The sequence below is a fragment of the Cupressus sempervirens genome, chromosome 7 (genome assembly GCF_028749045.1).
Source record: "Cupressus sempervirens isolate cs-2001-9-10 chromosome 7, ASM2874904v1, whole genome shotgun sequence".
Taxonomy (NCBI): domain Eukaryota; kingdom Viridiplantae; phylum Streptophyta; class Pinopsida; order Cupressales; family Cupressaceae; genus Cupressus; species Cupressus sempervirens.
The window spans coordinates 684,364,661-684,376,297 of record NC_143124.1 but is presented as its reverse complement, the minus strand read 5'-3'; positions in this window follow the sequence as shown (position 1 = coordinate 684,376,297).

Below are 11,637 nucleotides of genomic sequence, written 5' to 3'. Positions count from 1 at the left end.
CATGTCAGCTCACCAAGTCAACTCTTTAAGTTCGCTCACCAGGTCAGCCCACCCAAGTCGCCTCTTTAAGTTCGTTCGCCAGGTCGGCCCGCCCAAGTCGCATCAGCGGAGCCCACTCACCATGTCAGCTCACCAAGTTGGTTGTTCAAGTACGTTGCCAAGTCAACTCTTTAAGTTCGCTCGCCAGGTCAGCCCGCCCAAGTCGCCTCTTTAAGTTCGTTCACCAGGTCAGACCGCCCAAGTCGCATCAGCGGGCTAACTCGTCGAGTCACCTCACAAAGTTGACTCTTTAAGTGCGCTCACCAAGTCAGCTCACCAAGTCGACTCACCATCTCGCCTCGATAAGTTGGCTTGCCGAGTTACCCCACCAAGTCGTCGCCTCTTTAAGCCCGCTCACCGTGTCAGCTCGTCAGGTCGGCTCACCAAGTCGACTAATCAAGTAGGCCCACCAAGTCGCCTCAAGGATAGCTCCTCACCATGTTGACTCAATGAGTCGCCTCACCATGTTGACTCTTTGAGCCCGCTCGCTGGGTCGCCTCACCAAGTCGACTCGAGTACGTTGCCAAGTCGACTCTTTAAGTTCGCTCGCCAGGTCGACTCGCCAAGTCAGCTCACCATGTCATCTCAACGAACCAACTCGCCGAGCCGCCTCACCACGTCGGCTCTCTAATACCACTCACCAAGTCGCCCCACCAACTCGCCCCGTTAGGCCCACTCACCACATCGCCCCATTAGGCCCACTCTCACCAAGTGGACTCTTTAAGTCTGCTCATAAAGTCGAGCCACCAAGTACTCTCACCAAGTCGACTCTTTAAGTCCTTTCATCGAGTCACCCAACCAAGTACTCTCACCAAGTCAACTCTTTAGGTCCGTTCATCAAGTCACCCAACAAAGTCGACCCTCTAAGTTCGTTCATCGAGTCACCCGACCAAGTCGACTGTTTAAGTCCTTTCATCAAGTCACCCCGCCAAGCCGACTCTTTAAGTCTGTTCATCAAGTCACCAGAACAACTACTCTCACCAAGTCGACTCTATAAGTCCGTTCATCAAGTCGGCCCACCAAGTACTCCCACCAAGTCGACTCTTTAAGTCCGTTCATCAGTTCACCCCGCCAAGTACTCTCACCAAGTCAACTCTTTAGGTCCGTTCATCAAGTCACCCCGCCGAGTCGACCCTTTAAGTTCGTTCATCAAGTCGCCCCGCCGAGTTGCTTCTCTAATCCCACTCACCATGTCCGCTCACCAAGTCGGTTGTTCAAGTACATTGCCAAGTCAACTCTTTAAGTTCGCTCGCCAGGTCAGCCCGCCCAAGTCGCCTCTTTAAGTTCGTTCGCCAGGTCGGCCCGCCCAAGTCGCATCGGCGAGCTAACTCGCCGAGTCACCTCACAAAGTTGACTCTTTAAGTGCGCTCACCAAGTCAGCTCACCAAGTCGACTCACCATCTCGCCTCGATAAGATGGCTTGCCGAGTTACCCCACCAAGTCGTCGCCTCTTTAAGCCCGCTCACCATGTCAGCTCGTCAGGTTGGCTCACCAAGTCGACTAATCAAGTAGGCCCACCAAGTCGCCTCAAGGATAGCTCCTCACCATGAGTCGCCTCACCATGTTGACTCAATGAGTCGCCTCACCATGGTGACTCTTTGAGCCCACTCGCCGGGTCGCCTCACCAAGTCGACTCGAGTATGTTGCCAAGTCGACTCTTTAAGTTCGCTCGCCGGGTCGACTCGCCAAGTCAGCTCACCATGTCATCTCAACGAACCAACTCGCCGAGTCGCCTCACCACGTCGGCTCTCTAATACCACTCGCCAAGTCGCCCCACCAACTCGCCCCGTTAGGCCCACTCTCACCAAGTGGACTCTTTAAGTCTGCTCATAAAGTCGAGCCACCAAGTACTCTCACCAAGTCGACTCTTTAAGTCCTTTCATCGAGTCACCCAACCAAGTACTCTCACCAAGTTAACTCTTTAGGTCTGTTCATCAAGTCACCCCGCAAAGTCGACCCTCTAAGTTTGTTCATCGAGTCACCCGACCAAGTTGACTGTTTAAGTCTTTTCATCAAGTCACCCCGCCAAGCTGACTCTTTAAGTCCGTTCATCAAGTCACCAGAACAACTACTCTCACCAAGTTGACTCTATAAGTCCGTTCATCAAGTCGGCCCACCAAGTACTCCCACCAAGTCGACTCTTTAAGCCCGTTCATCAGTTCACTCTGCCAAGTACTCTCACCAAGTCAACTCTTTAGGTCCGTTCATCAAGTCACCCCGCCAAGTCGACCCTTTAAGTCCGTTCATCAAGTCGCCCCGCCGAGTTGCTTCTCTAAGCCCACTCACCATGTCAGCTCACCAAGTCGGTTGTTCAAGTACGTTGCCAAGTCAACTCTTTAAGTTTGCTCGCCAGGTCAGCCCGCCCAAGTCGCCTCTTTAAGTTCGTTCGCCAGGTCGGCCCGCCCAAGTCGCATCAGCGGGCTAACTCACCGAGTCACCTCACAAAGTTGACTCTTTAAGTGCGCTCACCAAGTCAGCTCACCAAGTCGACTCACCATCTCGCCTCGATAAGTTGGCTTGTCGAGTTACCCCACCAAGTCGTCGCCTCTTTAAGCCCGCTCACCGTGTCAGCTCGTCAGGTCGGCTCACCAAGTCGACTAATCAAGTAGGCCCACCAAGTCGCCTCAAGGATAGCTCCTCACCATGTTGACTCAATGAGTTGCCTCACCATGTTGACTCTTTGAGCCCGCTCGCCGGGTCGCCTCACCAAGTCGACTCGAGTACGTTGCCAAGTCGACTCTTTAAGTTCGCTTGCCAGGTTGACTCGCCAAGTCAGCTCACCATGTCATCTCAACGAACCAACTCGCCGAGCCGCCTCACCACGTCGGCTCTCTAATACCACTCGCCAAGTCGCCCCACCAACTCGCCCCGTTAGGCCCACTCACCACATCGCCCCGTTAGGCCCACTCTCACCACGTGGACTCTTTAAGTCTGCTCATAAAGTCAAGCCACCAAGTACTCTCACCAAGTCGACTCTTTAAGTCGTTTCATCGAGTCACCCAACCAAGTACTCTCACCAAGTCAACTCTTTAGGTCCGTTCATCAAGTCACCCCGCAAAGTCAACCGTCTAAGTTCGTTCATCGAATCACCCGACCAAGTCGACTGTTTAAGTCCTTTCATCAAGTCACCCCGCCAAGCCGACTCTTTAAGTCCGTTCATCAAGTCACCAGAACAACTACTCTCACCAAGTCGACTCTATAAGTCCGTTCATCAAGTCGGCCCACCAAGTACTCCCACCAAGTCGACTCTTTAAGTCCGTTCATCAGTTCACCCCGCCAAGTACTCTCACCAAGTCAACTCTTTAGGTCCGTTCATCAAGTCACCCCGCCCAGTCGACCCTTTAAGTCCGTTCATCAAGTCGCCCCGCCGAGTTGCTTCTCTAAGCCCACTCACCGTGTCAGCTCACCAAGTCGGTTGTTCAAGTACGTTGCCAAGTCAACTCTTTAAGTTCGCTCGCCAGGTCAGCCCGCCCAAGTCGCCTCTTTAAGTTCGTTCGCCAGGTCGGCCCGCCCAAGTCGCATCAGCGGGCTAACTCACCGAGTCACCTCACGAAGTTGACTCTTTAAGTGCGCTCACCAAGTCAGCTCACCAAGTCGACTCACCATCTCACGTCGATAATTTGGCTTGCCGAGTTACCCCACCAAGTCGTCGCCTCTTCAAGCCCGCTCACCGTGTCAGCTCGTCAGGTTGGCTCACCAAGTTGACTAATCAAGTAGGCCCACCAAGTCGCCTCAAGGATAGCTCCTCACCATGAGTCGCCTCACCATGTTGACTCTTTGAGCCCGCTCGCCGGGTCGCCTCACCAAGTCGACTCGAGTACGTTGCCAAGTCCACTCTTTAAGTTCGCTCGCCGGGTCGACTCGCCAAGTCAGCTCACCATTTTATCTCAACGAACCAACTCGCCGAGTCACCTCACCACGTCGGCTCTCTAATACCACTCGCCAAGTCGCCCCACCAACTCGCCCCGTTAGGCCCACTCACCACATCGTCCCGTTAGGCCCACTCTCACCAAGTGGGCTCTTTAAGTCTGCTCATAAAGTCGAGCCACCAAGTACTCTCACCAAGTCGACTCTTTAAGTCCTTTCATCGAGTCACCCCACCAAGTACTCTCACCAAGTCAACTCTTTAGGTCCGTTCATAGAGTCACCCCACCAAGTTGACCCTTCAAGTGCGTTCATCAAGTCACCCCACCAAGTCGACTCTTTAAGTTCATTCATCAAGTCACCCCGCCAGGTCAGCCCACAAATTACTCTCACCAAGTCGACTCTTTAAGTTCGTTCATCAAGTCACCCCGCCAGGTCGGCCCACCAAGTGGACTCTTTAAGTTCGTTCATGAAGTCACTCTGCCAAGTCATCCCACCAGGTTGACTCTTTAAGTTCGTTCATCAAGTCACCCCGCCAGGTCAGCCCACCAACTACTCTCACCAAGTCGACTCTTTAAGTTTGCTCACCAAGTCACCCCGCCAGGTCGGCCCACCAAGTACTCTCACCAGATCGACTCTTTAGGTTTGTTCATCAGGGCACCCCACCAAGTACTCTCACCAAGTCGACTCTTTAAGTTCGTTCATCAAGTCGCCCCGCCAGGTCGGCCCACCAAGTACTCTCACCAAGTCGACCCTTTAAGTTCGGTCATCAACTCACCCCACCAGGTCGGCCCACCAAGTACTCTCACAAAGTCGACTCTTTAGGTTCGTTCATCAATTCACGCCGCCAGCTCGGCCCACCAAGTTCTCTCACCGGGTCGACTCTTTAAGTTCATTCATCAAGTCACCCCGCCAGTTCGACCCACCAAGTACTCTAACAAAGTCGACTCTCTAAGTTCGTTCATCAAGTCACCCTGCCAGGTCAGCCCAGCAAGTACTCTCACCAAGTCACCTCGCTACTTCGACCCACCAAGTCGACTCTTTAAGTTTGTTCATCAAGTCACCCGGCCAAGTCGGCCCACCAAGTCGACTCTTTAAGTCCGTTCATCAAGTCACCCGGCCAAGTCGGCCCACCAAGTCGACTCTTTAAGTCCGTTCATCAAGTCACGTGACCAGGTCAGCCCACCGAGTACTCTCACCAAGTCGACTCTTTAAGTTTGTTCATCAAGTCACTCGGCCAGGTCGACCCACCAAGTACTCTCACCAAGTCGACTCTCTAAGTCCGTTCATCAAGTCACCCCGCCAGGTCGGCCCACCAAGTCGAATCTTTAAGTCCGTTCATCAAGTCACCCCACCAAGTACTCTAACCAAGTTGATTCTTCAAGTGCGTTCATCAAGTCACCCGACCAACTACTCTCACCAAGTCGACTCTTTTACTATGTTCATCAAGTCACCCCACCAAGCACTCTCACCAGGTCAACTCTTTAGGTCCGTTCATAAAGTCACCCCACCAAGTCGACCCTTCAAGTGCGTTCATCAAGTCACCCCACCAAGTACTCTCACCAATTCGAATCTTTAAGTCTTTTCATCAAGTCACCACACCAAGTACTCTCACCAAGTCAACTCTTTAGGACCGTTCATCAAGTCACCTCGCCAAGTTGACCCTTGAAGTCCGTTCATCAAGTCACCCCACCAAGTCGACTCTTTAAGTCAGTTCACAAAGTCACCCAACCAGGTCGGCCCACCAAGGACTCTCACCAAGTCGACTCTCTAAGTCTGTTCATCAGGTCACCCCACCGAGTACTCTCACCAAGTCAACTCTTTAGGTCCGTTCATCAAGTCACCCCGCAAAGTCGACCCTCTAAGTTCGTTCATCGAGTCACCCGACCAAGTCGACTGTTTAAGTCCTTTCATCAAGTCACCCCGCCAAGCCGACTCTTTAAGTCCGTTCATCAAGTCACCAGAACAACTACTCTCACCAAGTCGACTCTATAAGTCCGTTCATCAAGTCGGCCCACCAAGTACTCCCACCAAGTCGACTCTTTAAGTCCGTTCATCAGTTCAGCCTGCCAAGTACTCTCACCAAGTCAACTCTTTAGGTCCGTTCATCAAGTCACCCCGCCGAGTCGACCCTTTAAGTCCATTCATCAAGTCGCCCCGCCGAGTTGCTTCTCTAATCCCACTCACCATGTCCGCTCACCAAGTCAGTTTTTCAAGTACATTGCCAAGTCAACTCTTTAAGTTCGCTCGCCAAGTCAGCCCGCCCAAGTCGCCTCTTTAAGTTCGTTCGCCAGGTCGGCCCGCCCAAGTCGCATCAGCGGGCTAACTCACCGAGTCACCTCACGAAGTTGACTCTTTAAGTGCGCTCACCAAGTCAGCTCACCAAGTCGACTCACCATCTCGCCTCGATAAGTTGGCTTGCCGAGTTACCCCACCAAGTTGTCACCTCTTTAAGCCCGCTCACCGTGTCAGCTCGTCAGGTCGGCTCACCAAGTCGACTAATCAAGTAGGCCCACCAAGTCGCCTCAAGGATAGCTCCTCACCATGAGTCGCCTCACCATGTTGACTCAATGAGTCGCCTCACCATGGTGACTCTTTGAGCCCGCTCGCCGGGTCGCCTCACCAAGTCGACTCGAGTACGTTGCCAAGTCGACTCTTTAAGTTCGCTCGCCGGGTCGACTCGCCAAGTCAGCTCACCATGTCATCTCAACGAACCAACTCGCCGAGTCACCTCACCACGTCGGCTCTCTAATACCACTCGCCAAGTCACCCCACCAACTCGCCCCGTTAGGCCCACTCACCACATCGCCCCGTTAGGCCCACTCTCACCAAGTGGACTCTTTAAGTCTGCTCATAAAGTCGAGCCACCAAGTACTCTCACCAAGTCGACTCTTTAAGTCCTTTCATCGAGTCACCCAACCAAGTACTCTCACCAAGTCAACTCTTTAGGTCTGTTCATCAAGTCACCCCGCAAAGTCGACCCTCTAAGTTCGTTCATCGAGTCACCCGACCAAGTCGACTGTTTAAGTCCTTTCATCAAGTCACCCCGCCAAGCTGACTCTTTAAGTCCGTTCATCAAGTCACCAGAACAACTACTCTCACCAAGTCGACTCTATAAGTCCGTTCATCAAGTCGGCCCACCAAGTACTCTCACCAAGTCGACTCTTTAAGTCCGTTCATCAGTTCACTCTGCCAAGTACTCTCACCAAGTCAACTCTTTAGGTCCGTTCATCAAGTCACCCCGCCAAGTCGACCCTTTAAGTCTGTTCATCAAGTCGCCCCGCCGAGTTGCTTCTCTAATCCCACTCACCATGTCCGCTCACCAAGTCGGTTGTTCAAGTACGTTGCCAAGTCAACTCTTTAAGTTCGCTCGCCAGGTCAGCCCGCCCAAGTCGCCTCTTTAAGTTCGTTCGCCAGGTCGGCCCGCCCAAGTCGCATCAGCGGGCTAACTCGCCGAGTCACCTCACGAAGTTGACTCTTTAAGTGCGCTCACCAAGTCAGCTCACCAAGTCGACTCACCATCTCGCCTCGATAAGTTGGCTTGCCGAGTTACCCCACCAAGTCGTCGCCTCTTTAAGCCCGCTCACCGTGTCAGCTCGTCAGGTCGGCTCACCAAGTCGACTAATCAAGTAGGCCCACCAAGTCGCCTCAAGGATAGCTCCTCACCATGTTGACTCAATGAGTCGCCTCACCATGTTGACTCTTTGAGCCCGCTCGCCAGGTCGCCTCACCAAGTCGACTCGAGTACGTTGCCAAGTCGACTCTTTAAGTTTGCTCGCCAGGTCGACTCGCTAAGTCAGCTCACCATGTCATCTCAACGAACCAACTCGCCGAGCCACCTCACCACGTCGGCTCTCTAATACCACTCGCCAAGTCGCCCCACCAACTCGCCCCGTTAGGCCCACTCACCACATCGCCCCGTTAGGCCCACTCTCACCAAGTGGGCTCTTTAAGTCTGCTCATAAAGTCGAGCCACCAAGTACTCTCACCAAGTCGACTCTTTAAGTCCTTTCATCGAGTCACCCCACCAAGTACTCTCACCAAGTCAACTCTTTAGGTCCGTTCATAGAGTCACCCCACCAAGTCGACCCTTCAAGTGCGTTCATCAAGTCACCCCACCAAGTCGACTCTTTAAGTTCATTCATCAAGTCACCCAGCCAGGTCAGCCCACAAATTACTCTCACCAAGTCGACTCTTTAATTTCGTTCATCAAGTCACCCCGCCAGGTCAGCCCACCAAGTGGACTCTTTAAGTTCGTTCATGAAGTCACTCTGCCAAGTCGGCCCACCAGGTCGACTCTTTAAGTTCGTTCATCAAGTCACCCCGCCAGGTCAGCCCACCAACTACTCTCACCAAGTCGACTCTTTAAGTTTGCTCACCAAGTCACCCCGCCAGGTCGGCCCACCAAGTACTCTCACCAGGTCGACTCTTTAGGTTTGTTCATCAGGGCACCCCACCGAGTACTCTCACCAAGTTGACTCTTTAAGTTCGTTCATCAAGTCGCCCCGCCAGGTCGGCCCACCAAGTACTCTCACCAAGTCGACCCTTTAAGTTCGGTCATCAACTCACCCCGCCAGGTCGGCCCACCAAGTACTCTCACAAAGTTGACTCTTTAGGTTCGTTCATCAATTCACCCCGCCAGCTCTGCCCACCAAGTTCTCTCACCGGGTTGACTCTTTAAGTTCGTTCATCAAGTCACCCCGCCAGTTCGACCCACCAAGTACTCTAACAAAGTCGACTCTCTAAGTTCCTTCATCAAGTCACCCTGCCAGGTCAGCCCAGCAAGTACTCTCACCAAGTCACCCCGCTACTTCGACCCACCAAGCCGACTCTTTAAGTTCGTTCATCAAGTCACCCGGCCAAGTCGGCCCATCAAGTCGACTCTTTAAGTCCGTTCATCAAGTCACCCGGCCAAGTCGGCCCACCAAGTCGACTCTTTAAGTCCATTCATCAAGTCACGTGACCAGGTCAGCCCACCGAGTACTCTCACCAAGTCGACTCTTTAAGTTTGTTCATCAAGTCACCCGGCCAGGTCGGCCCACCAAGTACTCTCACCAAGTCGACTCTCTAAGTCCGTTCATCAAGTCACCCCGCCAGGTCGGCCCACCAAGTCGAATCTTTAAGTCCGTTCATCAAGTCACCCCACCAAGTACTCTAACCAAGTCGATTCTTCAAGTGCGTTCATCAAGTCACCCGACCAACTACTCTCACCAAGTCGACTCTTTTACTATGTTCATCAAGTCACCCCACCAAGCACTCTCACCAGGTCAACTCTTTAGGTCCGTTCATAAAGTCACCCCACCAAGTTGACCCTTCAAGTGCGTTCATCAAGTCACCTCACCAAGTACTCTCACCAATTCGACTCTTTTAGTCTTTTCATCAAGTCACCACACCAAGTACTCTCACCAAGTCAACTCTTTAGGACCGTTCATCAAGTCACCTCGCCAAGTCGACCCTTGAAGTCCGTTCATCAAGTCACCCCACCAAGTCGACTCTTTAAGTCAGTTCACGAAGTCACCCAACCAGGTCGGCCCACCAAGGACTCTCACCAAGTCGACTCTCTAAGTCTGTTCATCAGGTCACCCCACCGAGTACTCTCACCAAGTCAACTCTTTAGGTCCGTTCATCAAGTCACCCTGCAAAGTCGACCCTCTAAGTTCGTTCATCGAGTCACCCGACCAAGTCGACTGTTTAAGTCCTTTCATCAAGTCACCCCGCCAAGCCGACTCTTTAAGTCCGTTCATCAAGTCACCAGAACAACTACTCTCACCAAGTCGACTCTATAAGTCCGTTCATCAAGTCGGCCCACCAAGTACTCCCACCAAGTCGACTCTTTAAGCCCGTTCATCAGTTCACTCCGCCAAGTACTCTCACCAAGTCAACTCTTTAGGTCCGTTCATCAAGTCACCCTGCCAAGTCGACCCTTTAAGTCCGTTCATCAAGTCACCCCGCCGAGTTGCTTCTCTAAGCCCACTCACCATGTCAGCTCACCAAGTCGGTTGTTCAAGTACGTTTCCAAGTCAACTCTTTAAGTTCGCTCGCAAAGTCAGCCCGCCCAAGTCGCCTCTTTAAGTTCGTTCGCCAGGTCAGCCCGCCCAAGTCGCATCAGCGGGCTAACTCGCCGAGTCACCTCACGAAGTTGAGTCTTTAAGTGTGCTCACCAAGTCAGCTTACCAAGTCGACTCACCATCTCGCCTCGATAAGTTGGCTTGCCGAGTTACCCCACCAAGTCATCGCCTCTTTAAGCCCACTCACCGTGTCAGCTCGTCAGGTCGGCTCACCAAGTCGACTAATCAAGTAGGCCCACCAAGTCGCCTCAAGGATAGCTCCTCACCATGAGTCACCTCACCATGTTCACTCAATGAGTCGCCTCACCATGGTGACTCTTTGAGCCCGCTCACCGGGTCGCCTCACCAAGTCGACTCGAGTACGTTTCCAAGTCGACTCTTTAAGTTCGCTCGCCGGGTCGACTCGCCAAGTCAGCTCACCATGTCATCTCAACGAACCAACTCGCCGAGTCGCCTCACCACGTCGGCTCTCTAATACCACTCGCCAAGTCACCCCACCGACTCGCCCCGTTAGGCCCACTCACCACATCGCCCCGTTAGGCCCACTCTCACCAAGTGGACACTTTAAGTCTGCTCATAAAGTCGAGCCACCAAGTACTCTCACCAAGTCGACTCTTTAAGTCCTTTCATCGAGTCACCCCACCGAGTACTCTCACCAAGTCAACTCTTTAGGTCCGTTCATCAAGTCACCCCGCAAAGTCGACCCTCTAAGGTCGTTCATCGAGTCACCCGACCAAGTCGACTGTTTAAGTCCTTTCATCAAGTCACCCCGCCAAGCTGACTCTTTAAGTCCGTTCATCAAGTCACCAGAACAACTACTCTCACCAAGTCGACTCTATAAGTCCGTTCATCAAGTCGGCCCACCAAGTACTCCCACCAAGTCGACTCTTTAAGTCCGTTCATCAGTTCACCCCGCCAAGTACTCTCACCAAGTCAACTCTTTAGGTCCGTTCATCAAGTCACCCCGCCAAGTCGACCCTTTAAGTCCATTCATCAAGTCGCCCCGCCGAGTTGCTTCTCTAAGCCCACTCACCGTGTCAGCTCACCAAGTCGGTTGTTCAAGTACGTTGCCAAGTCAACTCTTTAAGTTCGCTCGCCAGGTCAGCCCGCCCAAGTCGCCTCTTTAAGTTCGTTCACCAGGTCGGCCCGTCCAAGTCGCATCAGCGGGCTAACTCGCCGAGTCACCTCACGAAGTTGACTCTTTAAGTGCGCTCACCAAGTCAGCTCACCAAGTCGACTCACCATCTCGCCTCGATAAGTTGGCTTGCCGAGTTACCCCACAAGGTCGTCGCCTCTTTAAGCCCGCTCACCGTGTCAGCTCGTCAGGTCGGCTCACCAAGTCGACTAATCAAGTAGGCCCACCAAGTCGCCTCAAGGATAGCTCCTCACCATGACTCGCCTCACCATGTTGACTCAATGAGTCGCCTCACCATGTTGACTCTTTGAGCCCGCTCGCCGGGTCGCCTCACCAAGTCGACTCGAGTACATTGCCAAGTCGACTCTTTAAGTTCGCTCGCCGGGTCGACTCGCCAAGTCAGCTCACCATGTCATCTCAATGAACCAACTCGCCGAGTCGCCTCACCATGTCGGCTCTCTAATAACACTCGCCAAGTCGCCCCACCAACTCGCCCCGTTAGGCCCACTCACCACATCGCCCCGTTAGGCC